The sequence below is a fragment of the Colletes latitarsis genome, chromosome 10, assembly GCF_051014445.1.
Source record: "Colletes latitarsis isolate SP2378_abdomen chromosome 10, iyColLati1, whole genome shotgun sequence".
Lineage (NCBI taxonomy): Eukaryota > Metazoa > Arthropoda > Insecta > Hymenoptera > Colletidae > Colletes > Colletes latitarsis.
The window spans coordinates 23,011,343-23,030,633 of NC_135143.1; the positions used below are offsets into that span (position 1 = coordinate 23,011,343).

Consider the following 19,291-nt stretch of genomic DNA (forward strand, 5'->3'; position numbering starts at 1 on the left):
TTCGAAAAGTTGGTCCTTGACCCCGCAAAATGAGAAAAACCCCATAAAAATGGTCCAATTTTCAAATAGCCATAATTCCTACAATAGTGAATATATTTCAATGAAACTTTTTTCTGAAGTAGAGCTCATGGGTACCTACAAAAAAGTATTAGCCAACTTTTCTGTAGGGCGTCAAACAAAATTACTAAAAATGAAATAGGAATTTTTAAGAAAAATCGACAGGGTGCTTAAATTTTTCGACGAAAAAAACAATTTTTAATTAATTCTGAAAAAATTATTTTCGGTTGCGGGGATCAATTACAATCATTTTTGGTGAATAGACATACCCCCGAAATCCTACTCAGTTTCGAGAAAAAAATTCAGTACGGTCGGAACTTTAAACGTTAATAACTGTTTAACGAAGCCTTCATCAACAAATTGGTATTCTTGATTTTCGTCTTATTTTGCCCTCTAGAATCTCTCATTAAAATTTTTCCCAGGGCTGGTCGAACACCCCGTATAAGTGTGAACAGAGTTAGAAAATGGAGCGTTAAGGGTAATACTTCGTATTGCAATCGATATCTGGCAACGCAAAACGATACCTGAAATAATAAAAATAAGACTCCGTTTCATAGAAATTTGGCGCCTCGTATGAGGGTCCTGTGCACAAGATGGTTTCGCGCGAAAAGGAAGGAAAAATATCGAAGTCAAAGGAAGTGACCCAAAAACCCCTCCGCAAGAAGTTTCACACGACCGGAAAAATAAAAGAACTGCACCGTATGAACCAAATAAAGAGTTACAAGCTGTTCTCTCAGAAACCAATGAACATATCAACTCCATTTCCTTTTTTTTAAATTAAACGATTCACTCGACGTCGACGCTGAACTAGAATTAATTCTATCGAAGAATATCACCGCGCGAGAGAATCTAAATTGAAAAGACCCATAGGCGAGGATTTCGACTGGCAATTTTCAACCGTCCTTGCCCGGAACAAAGGAAAAACTTACATTTTTTTTCTTTACCTCGCACGACAGTCGTAACTTTGTCTTCTTATCCGCGTGCGCACCGAGGAGTAAAAAAAAGCTGTCGCAAGTCGTATAATCTTCAGAATGTGGCCAGTGCCATTCCACGAATCGGAGGTCTCGCGTCTTACGTGAACTGTGACCTCCCGACAGCTTTTTCATTCGTGTGTGTACACCGTGCACGAGTCCATCGTTCACCTATCGCGGAGAAGAGTTGATAGAAGGTGCAAAGATCGCGTTTCTTCGATTCCCGTACTCGCGGTGACGAGTCCCGCGAGCTTCGTTGTTCGTTTACACGCTGCGATGGATACGCTTCGGCAATGAGAAAGTTCCGGTGGCCTCAATTTCACGACACAAGAATCGCTGCTGGGATATCGCTGGGTACAATAAAGTCGTTGTTGCGTGAGAAAGATGCGAGCCCCGGCTCACCTACGATCCCCGAGATGAAATTATTTCACCGTTCTTCGGGAAAAAACGTTACGGCCATGTAACAGGTTTTCGTGCTTTCCGATCGAGCATGTTTTTCTAGTTTTTTTTTTTTTTTTGCTCATCCCCGTTGCAACAGTCGCAACGACAATCATCATAAAACGCTCGCGGGAAAAGCCCCGCGGATTATTTTTGTACCGAAAAATTTCAATCAAACAAATCGAATAGAGGGCAGGGCTCGTGTAAAATCCATTTGATAAATTTCAACCGTTATTTGCTTACTCGTATCGAATTAACGTTCGTTTGACTGACGGCTGACAACATCGCGTGCAAATCTAGCTCGATGTTGGTTTAACCCCTTCGCAACGGCGAACGCGCGATGAATCTCAACTGTGTATATCAACGGGAATATGGGTAACCGAATAATGTTACGTTGGTATTGATAACTCTTTTATTTTCGTTACATTTCTTTCCGTAGGCATTGCGTTTTAACAGTTTCCGAATGAAAGTCGACGAGCTTGTCACGACAAAAACAAAATTTTCTCCGTACGTATGGTAATAGTTTGAGGAAAAATATAATTTATACGCAGGATAATGTAATTTCTGGAACCATTTCTTCGTTTCAACGGACGGGGTTGGGGGGGAAAAAAAATATTATCTCAACCTACCCTTTCGAGATCGGATGATTGGACACACTTTTAATATTCCTCGAATAATCGTTGCAAAAGGTTTCAATTATCTGCAGTCACAAGATCGTTATAAAACGGGTACATTGATGTAATGATTAGAGAACGATCTATTGAGCTATTCTTCATATATTATTTTAGAGAAAATCCACTGATATATTTTCACGGTAATAAGATAATTTATAAACTCGGTTCAAAATGGAAAAGACGCCACAGGAAACGTCTCTAAAAGTATACTTAGACTCGAGATGGTGTCATTAACCATTCCTCCTATAGAGGGCTAGTAATTCTGGGGGGTGGAAATGGTTCTAAGCCAATCGTAAACACAACTCCGTCGATATATTATTCTCGAAACACATATTATCAAGTTCTTCTTTCTCTTCGTCGTTGAAACGCGACCGGAGTCTTTAATTCGAGGCATAGCAAAGAACCCAGCGACGGTTCAGCGTTCGAATTGTGTTTCCACGGGAGAAACGCGGCGAGCCCTGCGCCGTCGGGATTTCAGAAATGCACTTACGTACGCGCGGATACAATCGTAGCCACGCGAGATTTCCGCAAACAGAATGGAATGTGACGATAGCGCGGCAGTTAGCAGAGAGTGCGGGTCGAGGGTAGTTCCGGGGTGAAACGGAGTCGGGGAGCCATACGCGAGCTGACGCTACGTGCTTCTGCGACTCCTTGTACGTTCAGAGCCCATTTTGACTGCCTCGTCCTGAGCATTCACCTGTACATGTTCTCATTATAATCGTACATACGGCGTACATACGCCCACCGTCTGCCCGCGTGTGCGTGAACTGACTCGAAAGCGGAGCTTGCGGGACGATACAGCCTCCCACGCGTGAATAACGTTGATAAGCATCCGGTCCGCGAGTCTCTCTTCCTTTTATCTTCGCCCTGTGTCCGTTCGCCCTCTCGGCCTCCTTCCGACGTCAGCGTGACACCGTGACACGTTCCCAGGTGCAACCCGGTCGATGGAACACTTTGTCGTGTCACGCGCTGAAAGCACAGTGAGATTGATTAGCCGAAATTGTAATTTGTTTAAGAGAAAAAACAGAAACCGTTGTACTGTTGGACTTCGCTGTTTGGGTATTACTTACGATTAAACCAAGTAAAATTAAAATAATATTGTATAAACTGAATTTTTGTCTGACATATCACGAGTTGCTGGAGATCATAGTTAAACGATATTTTAAAAATTAAAAACATATCAAGGTGTTTAAGTTGGATCTGGGTTAGGTATATTTTAAGAAAACGATTTTCAAATATTTTTGGGATTCTCGATTCATTTAAAAAGGTATACGTCGATGCAAAATGAAAACTTCGTCTCTGGGGTAGTTTATATTCTAATCAATTTTTACTTCAAAAGCAATTTATTCAACGAGAAAGTGGAAAATAGAATTAGGTGTCTAGTTTGAGTCTGGGTTAGGTATATTTTAAGAAAACGATTTTCAAATATTTTTGGGATTCTCGATTCATTTAAAAAGGTATACGTCGATGCAAAATGAAAACTTCGTCTCTGGGGTAGTTTATATTCTAATCAATTTTTACTTCAAAAGCAATTTATTCAACGAGAAAGTGGAAAATAGAATTAGGTGTCTAGTTTGAGTCTGAGTTAGGTATATTTTAAGAAAGCGATTTTTAGATATTTTTGGGATTCTCGATTCATTTAAAAAGGTATACGTCGATGCAAAATGAAAACTTCGTCTCTGAGGTAGTTTATATTCTAATCAATTTTTACTTCAGAAGCAATTTATTCAACGAGAAAGTGGAAAATAGAATTAGGTGTCTAGTTTGAGTCTGGGTTAGGTATATTTTAAGAAAACGATTTTCAAATATTTTTGGGATTCTCGATTCATTTAAAAAGGTATACGTCGATGCAAAATGAAAACTTCGTCTCTGAGGTAGTTTATATTCTAATCAATTTTTACTTCAGAAGCAATTTATTCAACGAGAAAGTAGAAACTGGAAATCAACTTTCTTGACATTTTACTCCCCATTTTATTGAAATATTTATTTCCGGAGTAACAAACTTAATACCTTTCATTTAGCCAGCCTTGCCTTTCCATTAAGGACGAGAGTGTAAAATATAATAAGAGCGTGCTTCGAAATGGTCGAAACTTTGAGAGCCAGTTAGAGACTATTGCAGCCCGAGTGGCAATATTCAAATATTTATTAAAACAGGCGCGTTTAACCTATGTTGTTTCTACTCGCGAAACGTTCGATTAGGAACTCCTGATTTACTCTGACGGAGGTGTTAGAAACGCATTAGCGACTGGTTCTGTGAAACTACGAGGAAAGTGTTCCGCGTCTTATTGCCGCGTCGTCATGGGGGCGAACGGATGACTCGATTCAAGGAGCCGTTTCATCTGTCAATTAAGAGCCGATTTAGCAGCGAGCAATTGGCGGAGTTCGAGACATTTGCCTCGTCTCCGTTTCTCTCTCTTTCTCCGATCCCCGGGCAATAATTAAGATTTAATTTGAGGACAGTGCAAAGGTGATGGCGGGATTGGATTATCGCAAAGAGTTCGACGGTAATACCAATTTAATGCCGTCATCGGGAACCGGGACGTTTTTCGCGTAAACGCTCGATATAATAAATATTTCGCGCGGCAAGTGTTGTTCTATCTTTTTATTATTTTTTTTTTTTGCCCCAGAAACGATTCATAAGCTGTGAACTCGTTTTTCAGTTAGATCGCTGATAAATTTACCGACACACATATTGGAAACGCATATTTTCAGCGAGCCAAAGCGGCGTGTATCGAAGAATTGCGAAACGCGGATTGAAAATTTTACATTGGCGCGTTTTTCATATCGCGATAAGGTACTCGACGCAATTTATTTATCGGAGGAGGAAGATATTTGGAAAATATTCTCCGTGCTCGATGTTATGCAATTATTGTTTTTTGCGACGCGAGGTAAAATTGTTTTATGGTAACCGTTCCCTGTAATCGGACGGTAAAGAAGAAACGAGAGCCAATACTTTTGTTTTTATTCGTTCTTGTACTAATATCATTTTACTAAAAAATAGCTAGGTATCCCGGTAAACCTGAAATGCACATTGTACCAATGGTTGGACGCAAACTGACCTAGTTATCGAACGCAGCGAAATCAAATTGAAAGCTTCATAACAATCGTGTGCATTTATGGTACTAGTAAACAAATGAATAATGTGAGAAAGAAAATAACATTATAAACCAGGTAACCTTATATTAATTCATTTTGTTAATGAATTATAAGGTTTTATCGAGTCGAACGGAACATTTTTATATTTTCTACGAAACAGTGTCGGTGTAGATCAAAGCAAAGATTTATGATTTAATTAACATAGACAAAATAGACATCGATTTTGGGAAAAAAAATAATTCGGTACTTCACGGATGATACTAATTTTATTTTCGTCAGTGAAACATGAGAGTTCCGTGTCAGTTTACGCGAGTTGTCTTAAGCTCTGTTAATACAGTTTGGTCGTAGTATATTCGTAAGCTCCCGTGTTAATGTAAATGAAGTAACATTACAACTGAATTTTGATAGCTCGGATCCCTCTTAATCCGTGTTGTTACGAACGTTTAAGAAAACGACGATGCACGCTTGTTCTAGACACATTTTTCTCCTGCGCAAGAATCACAAGAAGATTTAAATTAAATTGTCAAGCAGCAGTACCGCCTTTCTGCTTAATTACCAAAGACTCACAAGTGGCAAATAAGATATTTTTAACTGTGAAAAGAACAATACAAAGAAACGTTTAATGCTAAAATAATTTTTATGTTTAATTTCTGATTGCCTTTTTGGGACAAGTAGGAACGAACGTATATTATTAGTCCAATTGTCATTTTAAACCAGAAACATAGTGACAATGATATCTGTAAAAATGTATACTATGGTACTAAAGAATTTTAATCCGCTCTAATATTGCAATGTTTCGATGTTACTTTACAGAGCCTTTTAATTTCATTAAACGCCCTCTCACAGTAATTGCAAGACAGTTTTAATCAACCTCAACGAGCTTTTAAAATAAATGCTTTCTTAAGATGGAACAAGAACTGTTCGAAATTATGCTAAAACGATTTTACACAACTTTTCTATTTTTCACGTCGAACGATTCAGGGTTAACTTAATATATTATACTTATTCATTGATATTGTTTTGGGTATAGATTAAATCTAAGAATCATGAATTCCTGCGAGATGTTGCCTTACAGTGTCATAATGAAAGTCTATAATCTAATAACCCTTGCGTTTCGGTATTCGAAACATGCTCTTGCTTAGACGATATTAGAATTATCGATGTTCTGACATACTCTAAACTTAGTTTCTGTACACCTAGTTCCATAACGTAGAAACTTCAAACATTAACATAGATTATACAGGGTGCCCCAGAAGTGCCCACGTTAACAGATAAGATGAGTTTAAAATAACTACGAAATCATTGAAATTGTGTCTAAAACATTTTCTCGTAATGCTAGAAGCAAAGGACACCATATTTCATTATATCTCGATGGAAGCATTACTTCGTTAGCTAAGTTTTCCGGGTAAAATTGAGTTCAAAGACTCTACGAATTTTCAGAATCCGAAATTCTTCTTATGAACAATTGAAAGTAATCTAAACAGGGTCACGTTTGAATTCATTCTCATCAATAAAACCTTAACGATCTATTCATAGTACGGGGTTGAAAACACCATAAAAAAAAAAAAAAAAAAAAAAATGTAAAACTCAGTTTTCACTGTTGAATGAAAATCGATCCAGGACGCGATAATCACAGTTCTCGCTTGCGGCCGCCACGCACGATTTGTTTCGGATTAGGTGGGCGTCGTTCGAAAAAATGTTCGACTAGGTATAATTGAAAATTGAATACTTCCACAGAGAAAACCGCAATAGCCAATAACAGTTTCATACAGGTACTGTATATTTATATCCTTTTACAAGTAACGTTTATGCAAATGAAATCATCAACTCGCGTACATACTGATTGCAACAAACATTTACGGCGCATCGAAATATGAAATTTGTACAGCACAAAAAATGTAAAAATAAAAGAGATATCATCAGACGGTTTCACGTTTCGCGGTATGCAACATGGATATTCGTATTGTTTCCGAGCATCGATTTTGTTATCGTCAGAAATATTATACTCGCGAGCCGTGATCGTACACGCAGATCCAGCGCGTGTCTCGCGAAACTATATTCTCAGCCGGAAACGATGTAGGTCAAAAAGTTGCCACGTTCTCGAGGCTGCCTTTCGAAAAGTTTACGCCGCTGGAACTTGGAAATTGATATCCCGTCGAAGGAACCGTTCCTACGCGGGAAAATGAATTTCGACGCGGCTCCGGCATAATAAACAACCGTCCCGCGGGAACGAGACGTATTTTCAGACGCACTTTCGACCCAGATTCCGGGTTCCGTGGGAACCGCGGGGATCCCCCAAATGGTAATCCCTGATCGAAGCACGATCTTCTCGATCGGATAAAAATTTGGTTGCCCGTGGATTTTGCAACGGTGAATTTCCGCTGACGAGATTAAAGTACATTTTGCCTTTGACCAAGTATTTTATCCGCGGGGGACCGCCTGGCGGAGTCAGCTTTTCGACGGACGACGGTCTCGCGATTCTTTTTTTTTTCCAGTGTTCTTCTTTCTTACACGAGTCGGTCAGTATTTCCTCATACGTCGTATAAGAACGTACGAGAGGGTTCCAGCGAGATATAAGGCGGTCGCATAAATCCTGCGCAAAGGGGATCCTACGCGAACTGGGCGAAGATGGATGCGATATATATCTTCGCGAGGATAGGGTACGGATCGAGGCAGAACGTTCGCATCTCGTTACCGCGAACGAAACACGTATTTAGTGGGTACCCTGATCGAATTGCATAAATTACAGTCCGGCTCCGGATGTTGCTCAAGCAACGACCGAATGAGGAATCACGTACTGCTTTTAATTCGCTGTGTACCGTCGGATTAACCAGTAATCAACTCCGTTATCCTTAATGGCCACGGGCGCTGTCGACCAATCAGCCTAATCAAACCGCGCAACCGAATCCCTTTTTTAAGGCCCGTCGAGCTTTCATCGTCACTTCCGTCGACCTTCGTATCTATCGATTCCAACGATTCGACGTCAACGATGCTTATTTTCTCATTCGGTTGTACTCAGCCGTGAGATCTGTTTAGAATCGATGCACAAAGGGACAGCGTCCGTATAAATTTTGTTCCTTTTGTTGCACGACCTCTTCCCCCCCCCCCCCCTTCAACCCCCCTTTTCTCGTACATGCACGGGACACGATGGCATATACTCGCGCGTGAATATTTAGCGAGTGCAATATTGATTTTACAAGGTGAAACACGCCTTTGAAAGGAGATATCGATGCCGCGAGTGGTTGATTAAAAAGTAACCAGAGAATATGTATATATCCTGTACCGAGCAAGAAGTTTGGATACGTCCATCGTCTGTAGATTTTGAAAGTTACTCGTTACGCTTGTTTCTAATTTCCGGTTAAAGTTCTGAGAATATACGTGAGTGACCCAGTGTCAAAACTATACTTTCTCTCTAAGATCTGCGGTGAATTGTAACTGTACACTCAAATGGGTATATCTCGAAATTGATAAGCACAACTGATATAATACTCTTTGAGAAATAGGGCGCCCGCGAACCGTAATCCTATTTCAACAACGAGCATTTTACTAAAATGTATGCCAAATCATAAATATGCAAGTTAGATAACAAAGATGATCACGTGTTTTTCAAAGCTGGATTCAAGAGTGTGAGTTATAGTCCAATTTAACAATGTCAGAGCTTCGCATTGCACGTTCATGGTTGTAGAGTAAAAGGGACGATAGTACCGAGCGTAAGGGATTGTGTGGACAACGTCGAGATGTTTTCGACTGAGACGTCTTATACAATTTGCAATTCTTCCCAGAGATAAACTTCTCAGCCCCGTATAATATCTCCGGGTTTGTACGAAAAGACGAGACGGAGTGGCTATCGAAACCTTGTAATAATCTTCTGTGGCCTCGAGTGGCCAGTTGATTTAATTTCTTATTCCCTACCGACAGCTTCCTTTTCTTAAACCGATTATAAGTGATTCATATACAAATCTTAAGTATTTCTTTTTCAACATATCTCAGGAAATACAAAGTTTAAACTCTTTTTATTCTTGAAGTCTTCATCTATTTCAAAGCTAAATCTGATAGATGCGAATAGAGGAGTCAAACAATATTGTGTGGGTAGGTTATCAGTGTCCTTGAGCCTCCAGTTGATTCTGATCCGATTATACTGTTCAGAATGTATACTGAGTTCGTCCCTGGTTCGTAATTCCCGATACCCAAGTACCTCCATGCTTTACTGCTTTCACGAACTTGCTATATCTCTTCGGCCGATAATACATTTAGATCGCTAAAAACGTAGTGCCTTAGAATCCCATAAACTACTCCTTATGTCTATACGGGCCTCGAGAGTACGTAACCCAGAAACAGTTCTACACTTTGTCGCATACTCTTGGGATCTAACGGAACGTAATAAACTGGGCCTGTGGTTTGGATCGTTGAATGTCTCGATGCGAATGAAAATAGATTTTCTGGTTGGACGGTTCGAAATCATTCCTATTCTCGATGCATAAATAGAACGTGAAATCGAGCAATTCCATAAACAACAATCGTCGTTGACTAGCAATCAAATTCCATTGATAATTTATTGTATTGACGAGGGAAGAACTAAAAACACGGGGTTTTCAATTTATTGTACTTTCAGTTTTATGTTTAAAGAACGTAATAATATCTATCGACGTTATTGGAGAAGTGCAGGCAAAGCAATTGAAAGCTGTAATGACTTTAAATGAATTTTACAAAACGTACTTCATATTAAAAGAATTTCGTTTACATTTCCACCTACATCATAAATCTATTTACCTTCACAGAATATAAAAATATTACCAATATATTTATTCGTTTCTTTGCGTAAGGATATCTTAATTAACAGATGTGTAGAATATCCTAATATTTGTTTTGTAATTCGCATTCTATTTCATTTACGTTTACGTACATTTTCGCCCGAATTACGCGGAAATTCAAGACACGAACACATAGTTAAACATAGCATTTATTGTGTAATAAGAGTAATTGTCCGCCATCGCAGAGAGAGAGAGGGAAAGAGAGGAAATAAATGATAATACATAATTACATTTAACTACGTTCAGTGGATAATTATTTGTAATGTACCCGATAAATTGCAAATCCACAGTCGTATTATTTAAAGTCCATGGTATTCGTGAGATTCGCTATTTCCGAAACTGTCGAAAACGATCTCCATTTTATTTTGCTCTTTCAAATAAACTACCAACGATTCCTAACACGTTCTGCTATTTCGATCGATCAAATGCTAAACTACGTTTTTCTTTCAATTGCTCGACGCATGCAAATCCTTCAAATTAGACAATTTAATGCGAATCCATAAGTAAATGTCGAGTGCAGGAACAGGGTTCAAAAAACCTACTCTGAGGGGAGGAGTGATTGTGGAATATACGAGAGAATATTCTTATGTTTGGTTCGTGTTAGATCGTCGCTCCATAAATAAACAATGAACGCAATTAAACTATTATTTTACTATATTCTAAACCTGATAGATAGCAACGAGAAAAGTGGGAAATTAGGACAGATACAAAACGATTCCTCGCATTAGGGGTTTATACAAATACGAATGAAACACAGTAAATATTCCTAATCCATTTTCTCGAAAGCAAGGCTTCCGTACGATCAAATTTTACATTTTCGACTTATTTTGTTTCACGTAGAATCTCTTGCGTAAAAAATTAATTAAAGTAGTTTATCTTGCCTCGACCCATGGTACCATGTTCCCTTTATCCGAACGATCGATGTTTCTTCCTCCCTGCAGTACAACGAATCCTAATTGTATGATCCACAAGATTTACCAACGTACCGAACGCTCTGTCCATTTGCACCGTCCGCACTGTCCCATCGGGTAGGCGGTCACGTGAACACGTTCGTCACTCATTAGTATCGAGGAAGGAGAAGTAATTGCAGCGGGGCGTACGGATGTTTCAGATTGATCGTTAACAACGTAATTAAACTATCCGTTACCACGGAAACGACCGATGGTACAGTTGGCTCTGTCGTGACTATAATCCAGTAAACCGACCAATCCGGTAAACGGACGCTTACAAACCGCGATTCGCGGCTGCTAGAGGGGGCGTATTGAGCATCAACGTTAATTAGAACCACTCATCATTTGACTTGGTTGTAGCGTCGTAGTTTGCACGAATTACAAGCAGCACGAGCCGACGTATGTACCCAATAGCAATCTCGTACGCGGCAGCGTAGGCGCAGATGCCGTTATTATTAGAGAGCTATTACGATATTTGATCAACGCCGTCGGAAAGATACGTCAACCCGTTTGATACATCAGCCGCGTCTTGGGTTGGCGTTTCACGGAATGCAAGTGTCACGGGGGCTCCCAGCGTCATGTTCGGTTAGTCGTGGCTTTTCGCGTCAAATTTATGGTAATTTATTCGCTTTTATAGCGTTTCCATTTTTACCTTTAAGCATGTCTCTTCTCCTGTTTTGGATTTCGTCGCTCCCCATTGTGGCTGCTCTATTTTACAGGAGGACCGTTGGAAGCGCGTAGAACCGTAAGAATTTTATATATTTTAATTTTTATTAATAAATTGTTTAACTATATTGCCCATAGTTGTGTTTATTAAAAGGTAGATATAAATTTTGAAGAGAAATCGACAGGGAGTAGGTGCAGTTTGGCGAAATTAAAAAATTAAAAATCGTTATAAAAAAAATTATTTCCAGTTGTAAGGGTCAATTACAATCATTTTTGGTCAATACACATACCCCCGAAATCCTACGCACTTTCGAGAAAAAAATTCTTTACCGAAAGTATAATGTCTGACCATGTCTGACCAATGTCTGATTCTCCTGAAATTTTATGCGTTTGTTTAAAGAAACATAACTCCTGAACGGATTGGAGGATTTTAATGTTTCAAAATGTGAACTACGCGTATTTTAGTGTAGAATATGTAGAAATTCTAAAAATATTGGGAAAGTTGTTCCTTAAAAAATTTAGTCTGGAAGTAGAGCTCATGGATACGTAGTTGGGGAGCTCTGATGTAAGATTCGAAAAAATTTTATTGGAATTTAACGCGCCCAAAATCTATTCTAGCAAGGAAATAACAGTGGTTGTTAGTTTCGTCTTTGTCCTGGCGTACGATTTCTGGAGTGGCTCCGCCAACGGATTCCTCGAATAGGGAATAATTCGAGGTCGGGCAGCAATTTTCGTAATTTCCGCGTTCACGAAGCCAAGCGGCGCCGGGGATGTTTTCTCAACTGTGATTAATGAGAATCTTGAAGGACGCGTGTTACGACAGTAATTACTCGACCTCGGTCCTCTGGCGTGTATGATCCTCCGGCAACCGCATAGGCGGTGAGCTGCTATTGAGACGCGCGGCGAACAGTGTTGTCAGAGCCCCGTCCGTGGCGTCCTCGATTCGACGGGCAAAGCTTTGGGCGCGATAAACCGTAGGCTTCGAATTAATTCTGACACGGCTGGGAAGTGGCTCGTTTATTCGGAACGCAATCGGTTCGCACGGTCGAGGAAATCTGGCGTCCGGCGCCCAGGCGCAATAACAATCCGAAACAATTATTTGAAGGCAACGTTTGCTCGCCTTTGCACGCGTAACTGCAAACTTGGGTGGACGAGGAAGCTGGTGACGTAGTTATTAGAGCCTGCCATGTCGATCAAACCGTTTCCGTAATACCGAGTTACAAAGGCAACTACCAGTCGAATCGTTAGACGAGAGATTAACGAGGCTGAGCGCAACCATGCAAAATTGTCCTTGTACCATTTTGAACCGTCGAATTGCCGAGGTTGTGTCTGCAAATAAATGTTATATTCGTTCCAGGATCTTCCAGTACATCCCGTAGCGTTTGATACTTAGACTAATCTGTCACGGACTGTCGCGGTTTCGAGAAATTTTAAACGGACTGTATTACTTGAGTGTTTGTTCTGTTCTTTGAGCGTGGATGTTGATGGTGGGGATCTCTCTAGTAATTAACTGCAGCGTCGTACGTTTCCACCATATGCACCCACCGCAAGAATCATATCAGTCGAGATCGGATACAGTATACAGTTTGTAGGTAGACTGATAAATATTGACTATTCACGACGAGAAAACGTCAGGACTGATACAGAGTAGTTCTCTACAGCGAGACTCGCAGGATCAAAGTTTTGTTTCAGGTCGAATCTCCGATCTTCCGTACCACTTTGTACGAAGCTTCGTTTAAAGTTCATTCGGTAGTACGGTCGTAACAATTTGTAGCATCTGTAGTTTCTTACAATACATATTATTTATTTCTACCCTTGAACAAGCGTATAATAGCTTTTTAAATATATCATGAATATATAATATATCTTGTTTCACAGAGTGAATTAATTTCAGTGACCGCATGGATTGTCGATAATGCGAAGGGGTCGATTGTTTCGCAGATGCTCGGCATGATTTATTAATTCGGTAAAGAACGCGCTCGCGGGTTGAGATCACCGGGTACGCAACATCCATCAAGATGTGTCACGACGTTGTGTAAATCGTTGGAGTGTGAATTTGATTTCTGGAAGCCACGAAATATTTATGGGAGCGCGTGTTAATCGTAAGCGAGCACCTACGCTCGGGGTTCTAATTATATTTCGTAGCAAACACAGAGAGGAGCCGGGAATTCCGGGGTAATGTGGAATCTGCAGTTGCACTCACACCCGTTACCGCCCATTAGAATGTTTGATGAATAGCGCATTGCCACGGACTATCAGGCTCTTCATGTTGTCTGTATTTCGGTCGCGCGGCTTTGCACGCCGTTGAGCCCCACGAACCTTGAATATATCATAGAAATGCACCGGGAACCTTGAGGTAAGGCGAACGGATTGATGCGCCGTAGACCATACCGCAATAACGCACGCGTGCGTGTCTGCCGATCCGACTTGATTTATTTTCGCGAAACTTCCCCGTCAATGAGTTCGATAAACCCTCGGTATAGCCGAATCCGAACTCCCATTGAAGTTGTAAGTTCACGATGTCAAAGAAAATGTATGCGCCCCCGACTGGGTCCCTCCGTCCCCCATCCTGCTATTTGCTCCCCGTCGAACGGACAAATATTATCTGGTATCTTTGGCGAACTCGGCCGATTGGCACGACGGAGTTAATTTTATGAGAATAATCGATCGAAATAAATATCGCGAAAGTTCGGACAGTTTGAGTTTTCTTGCCGGGGATTATTAATGGTTCGTTACGCGTTCGATTTATGGGCTCGATGGAAACGAGTCTGATATATTTCAGGTTTTATTACGATCCTCGGAATCGTTACGGATGTTCGTCGTTGTAATTTCGATGCTTGGAAATTGTTCGAGTATAAGATTGTAATTTGGACGGATTATACAGTGGGTTCTCTAGGGTTCTGTTTTCAATAATATTCTAGTATTTTTTAATTGGACTAATCTACTAAATTAAATCTACTAATCTACTAAAAAATTGAATATTTCTAGTAGGACAAATTAAATAATGTTAATATCATGGTATTATATGATTGAACTGGTATTTACATAGCTAAAAATATTAAAATATAGTGTAATACTTTTGAAGGTACCTTTGCACCAATAAAACCTTTAATCGATGCTAATGCACTGTCAGAATGGGCTCAAATATCGTGGCGATCGATCGACGATTCACCCTCTACACGCTTTTACGTTAAGAGAGAATCGAACAAGGAAATGGAGAATTTCAGTCAGGAAAAGTAATTTATAATTTCTGCATTGTGCATTTGATATCGCGTTACGTTTCTATACAAGCAGCTTTGGAAGTCGGTGATTTATCGATTTATTGAAATTAGCTTAATTTACTGAAATTCTGGGGTTTCTGTACCTTATTCATACTTTAACAGTTTAATGATGAATGGTCCTTCATTATTTCCTGAGGTAATTCAATTTTCCCCAACGAAGCCCATATATATTGTTATCATGGTGCCTTTCTGGTTTAATTTTCGACGTTATTTATCATCGAAGCGAAACTTTATACTAAATACACGTATCGTGATATTTCAATTCATTTCAGCGGGAAAGATTTGTACATTGAAACGCACAATTAATCAATCGTGGCCGCAAATAAGTGTGCGAATAAAACACACATATCTCTATAGATATTAGTTACTTATTAAAATTAAATTAAACAAGTAAATACAAAAGTTCCTCGATATGAGTCGCAAAATCAGGACCGTTCGGTTTAACTTTATTTTAAAGAATGGCTAGAAGTCAAGCATTATTGACAAATCAAATTTTTCTTTCATTATTATACATCTTCGTGAGAATATTACTATTCGATTGTAATAAATAGATTAAATACGGTCGTGTTTGGATCATTTTCACTGGAAAATCCTCATAGTATTGGATATTTCTTTCTACCTGAGCGAGGATGATTCCAAAACTTTTATCGAGATAGGAATCCAGATTTCTAACGAGGAGTTTGTAGAGGTAGTAAATCACTTGGCTAAGTAAGCGGTCATATTTCACTATTGGCCCTCATAAAAAAGAATTTTGACTAGCTAACTCAGGGGTTGGGGGACGGATTCGATGTTGGGCAACAGCAATCAATCTTGTAGCGCCTGGGAACCTGGTTTGCTGAAGTGTCCCGGTACCACGTGAGGCAGGAATTGCTTAGGCAGCGGTTGTTAATATCCATCGAACGTCCCGGTGCCTCGTGGTCCTGAATGCTGCCCGATGGGTTACAAGGGGTATTGCCCAAGTCTCTGGAATCGATTTTGTTCTCCCTGAAATATGTTATTAGTCGCCAAAAACCTTTCTCATTTGCGTCCAATATCGCATTCAAGGAATGCAACTGTCACTCAAAATAAATAATGAATTTTCTTTTATTTCGAGGAACTTCAAATATTTTTTCAGTAACGATAAATTATTAATCGCGATGTTAGTAGCTGTTACTAGGTTACGATACTTAGAATAATCGAGGAAACTAGAACGCTAGAAGGGGTGGTGGTTCTCGTATCGTCGAAACACAGTTTCCCGCCGCTTACTTCGAAGGTACCGCGTTATCGAGACGTTGGAAACCTCTCAATCGATACCGCCGGCGTTCGTAACCCATGAAACGTTTTAATATCTTCGGAATCAAACAATTAGGGATGCAGATTGCGAGCGCCTAGGAATCGCGCGGCGCAGTTTGGCAAACCAAGTTCCGTCGTTGCGCGCAAAAACTAACGAGCCGAGAGAATAAAAAAAAAACTAATTTACATTTCAACCGCGCGAAATTGTTCGTCGTTCGGAGAGGGGGGGAGGCCTCAGTAATTAAAGCGTGAACGCCCTTACAACCATTAAGAGCTATTAGAACGCTGATGAACGGATCAGGAGGAGCGCCGTAACGTTACCCATTGCTGTTTCTATTCAAGTGCAAGTGCGCTTCGTAAACGAAGGACAGCCCCGGAGGCTTGTAATTTGCGCCGGAGTGCATAGAACAAAGAGAAAAGCGGATGAATGGAATAGAGGGACCGAACCGATCTACGCTCTTAGAAGGCGTGAAGGTATTTCGGCCGCAATAGGTGGGTACGAATGACCGACCGAAAATGCGATTTCGTTCGTAACGCGCGCCGCTTTCAAACTGGGACAAGGCGACGAACGTATTTCTCTCGAACCCACCTACCCACCTTTTCCATTTCCCTCTTCGACGAGACGGAGTCTCTTTCGCGCCCTCACGGATTTTCGTCTCGCGCCGCGGCCCTCTAACGTCTCGAATTGAAGTAAGTGTGCAACTCCACGGGTCCCGGAGTGCTCGGCGATGCTATCCGCGCGCTTGGTCGGAGCAGTCGGTCGGTCCATTTCGGAGCCAGTTTCGTTCCGTGCAAGTAATTTCAAAGTTCGTAGCCGGGAGTCGGCAGCGTACGTACGATAGGGGCTGATTTCTGTTTTGTTCTCGCGGCGCCGTGTACCTACGTTGCACCTAGAGACGGTGTTTTGCACGAGAAAAATAGCAAAAGAGCTTTCGGCATCGTTGCTGAACTTTCCTGGTATTAGTTTAAAACCGTATCAAATTTTCTCCCTTTTAATAGTCGACGCTTACAACTTCGAGTCAACGAGTTGCCCAGAAGCTGGATCCCCCGTTGAAGTATCCACCCGGTATATTGATGTAACTGTACTGTATTAATTTAAATATTAAAAATTTTAGCCAAACAGATGTCGATTTACATGCGTACAGTATTACAACGAAAATTAATAGCATCGATACCCTATACGTAAAAAGATATGATTATCTTGGGATACGGAATAATTTTATATGCGATATACCTGTGGTCCATTGATAAGAAGCACGAACATTTAAAGTTAATTCTGACCATACAATTTTTTTTAAATTAATTTATTAATCCGATTCTATTCTTTACAACGTATTCCAAAATCATAATAATCCATAAGTGTTCGTAAATAATTGCCAAAGTAACTTTTTGAACAGAGTTCTTGCAGGATTAATTGTTTTTCATTTGTTAAAATGTTTGGAAGCGAATTATAAAGATTTGCTATTAAGATTCCAGAGACGGCGAAGCGTTTTCTACAGGGATCAAAATTATATTCCCGAGAAACTGAAATGGAAATTTGTTACAAAGTTTTGAGAATTCTCGAGCACAATTCCTATGGCGTACGAAGTGATAATCATTTTATGCAGAGATCGCGTCCGTAGACCATGTCTGTTTGCAAACATTGTTTCCGACGATTACCTGGCACTTGATTATTCCAATTAGTTTGTCGATTAGCGCGGTACGATAGCACGATAGATATGTATCTGTGATGTTGTAGCAGAGACTTGAAAATTACAAATTTGCATAGAGTATCGCGAATCACTGAATAGAAGAAACTTTACAATAATTTCAGATATTTTTCCTGTTCCATTATATTAAATATGTCGATCAACAGTTAATTTTATTTTTTACATTTTTCGATCGTCCACTTGCGTCTCGTTTCGAACAAGCGCGTTACAAATAATTCCGTACGAAGAGTCACGTTTTCGTAAATTTTAATGTGTTGCTCTAACGTGAAGATTTTGATTATACAGCACCGTGGCCATATATCCGGCAAGCTTAAGACCGGAGCTGACCCGGATTTCTGGATTTTCCGGTTTTCTGAACCGAGGCTTAATTTATAGAGCGGGGCATTTAAATGACAACACCTTAAATATCCTCGTTGATTATAGTCGTACAAAATATTTGGTTCGAAGTTGAAATAACTTTTAATTCGTAATACCAATTTTTAAACTCGCTGTACGTCGCTGTACGTATATTCTGGGTCTGTCAGGTCCTCGATGCGGGCCTGTTTAGTTTAATCCCATTGATGCAAATCTTTTCTTTGATCGTTCGATCGTCGAAACGTGAAACCATCGGAAGCAACACGTATGGGTAGCGCGTTGTTATACCTGAGGGTGTTTTGCGCGCGCGTACTGCGTTTAGGCGAACGTTCGTGGAACGCGTTCCTGCGGTGGGATGCGAGTAGAAACCGGGGCGTGGGATTAAATGACGATCGAAGATGCGGCGGGGATTCTGCCTCACGGTTTTCCTTCGTCGGCTAACCCTGCGGTGGCCGTTGATTTATCGGGGCTTGAATTTATATAGCAATTAAGTGCAAGCTGCGGTGCATTTTACGCAAGAGATATCGACGAGGATGCCGCAACGTCGAAGTCGCAAAAGGTATCCCGTGTCGGAAGCGGGAACGCAAGAGAATGCGATTCTTTCTCGTGGCGGTGACCGCGTGACGATGGCCTCCTCTGTCCACCTTCGTCGAAATCATATCCATAAATTGGGCGTCGTTCGTGCAACGTTCGAAGGTGGGAGGGAGATAAATTCCATTTCTGAAGACGCTGGAAAGTCCCGGAGGATAGTCGAAAGTAAAAGGGTTGTTCGTTATGGCCGAAAGCGCCAGGACGCTGGGAAAAGAGGACGATGGACCAGGGTGGAGACGGTTGAAACGAATGGGAGGAAAGAACAAACGCTTCCGGCGGGAAAGACGTTATTCGATGGTCCACGACGATAACGTATTTTCATCTATCCCACGCGAGATTGTTTTATGACGAATGACGTTGTCAAAGCAGCGTTTCTCGTCGCCGTTATCGTCGTCCCGACGAGTGTTTGCGCCCCGACAAA

At 40.6% G+C, this 19,291-nt stretch overlaps 1 protein-coding gene and 1 long non-coding RNA gene across 3 annotated transcripts in view; one reads left to right on the top strand and one right to left on the bottom strand.

The window, feature by feature from the left end:
• Sol1 overlaps positions 1-19,291 on the top strand; it is a 556,981-nt gene that overhangs the window by 337,582 nt on the left and 200,108 nt on the right. The gene's annotated exons all lie outside the window — the stretch shown is intronic.
• Positions 1-19,291, bottom strand: part of LOC143346425 (uncharacterized) — a 316,064-nt gene that overhangs the window by 4,620 nt on the left and 292,153 nt on the right. Inside the window, exon 10 of one of the 2 annotated variants that reach the window (XR_013080418.1) lies at positions 2,880-3,109. This is a non-coding gene — a long non-coding RNA (uncharacterized LOC143346425). Of the gene's footprint in view, positions 1-1,881; positions 3,110-19,291 lie in introns of those variants that run through there. The other variant, XR_013080417.1, reaches the window with a different exon arrangement.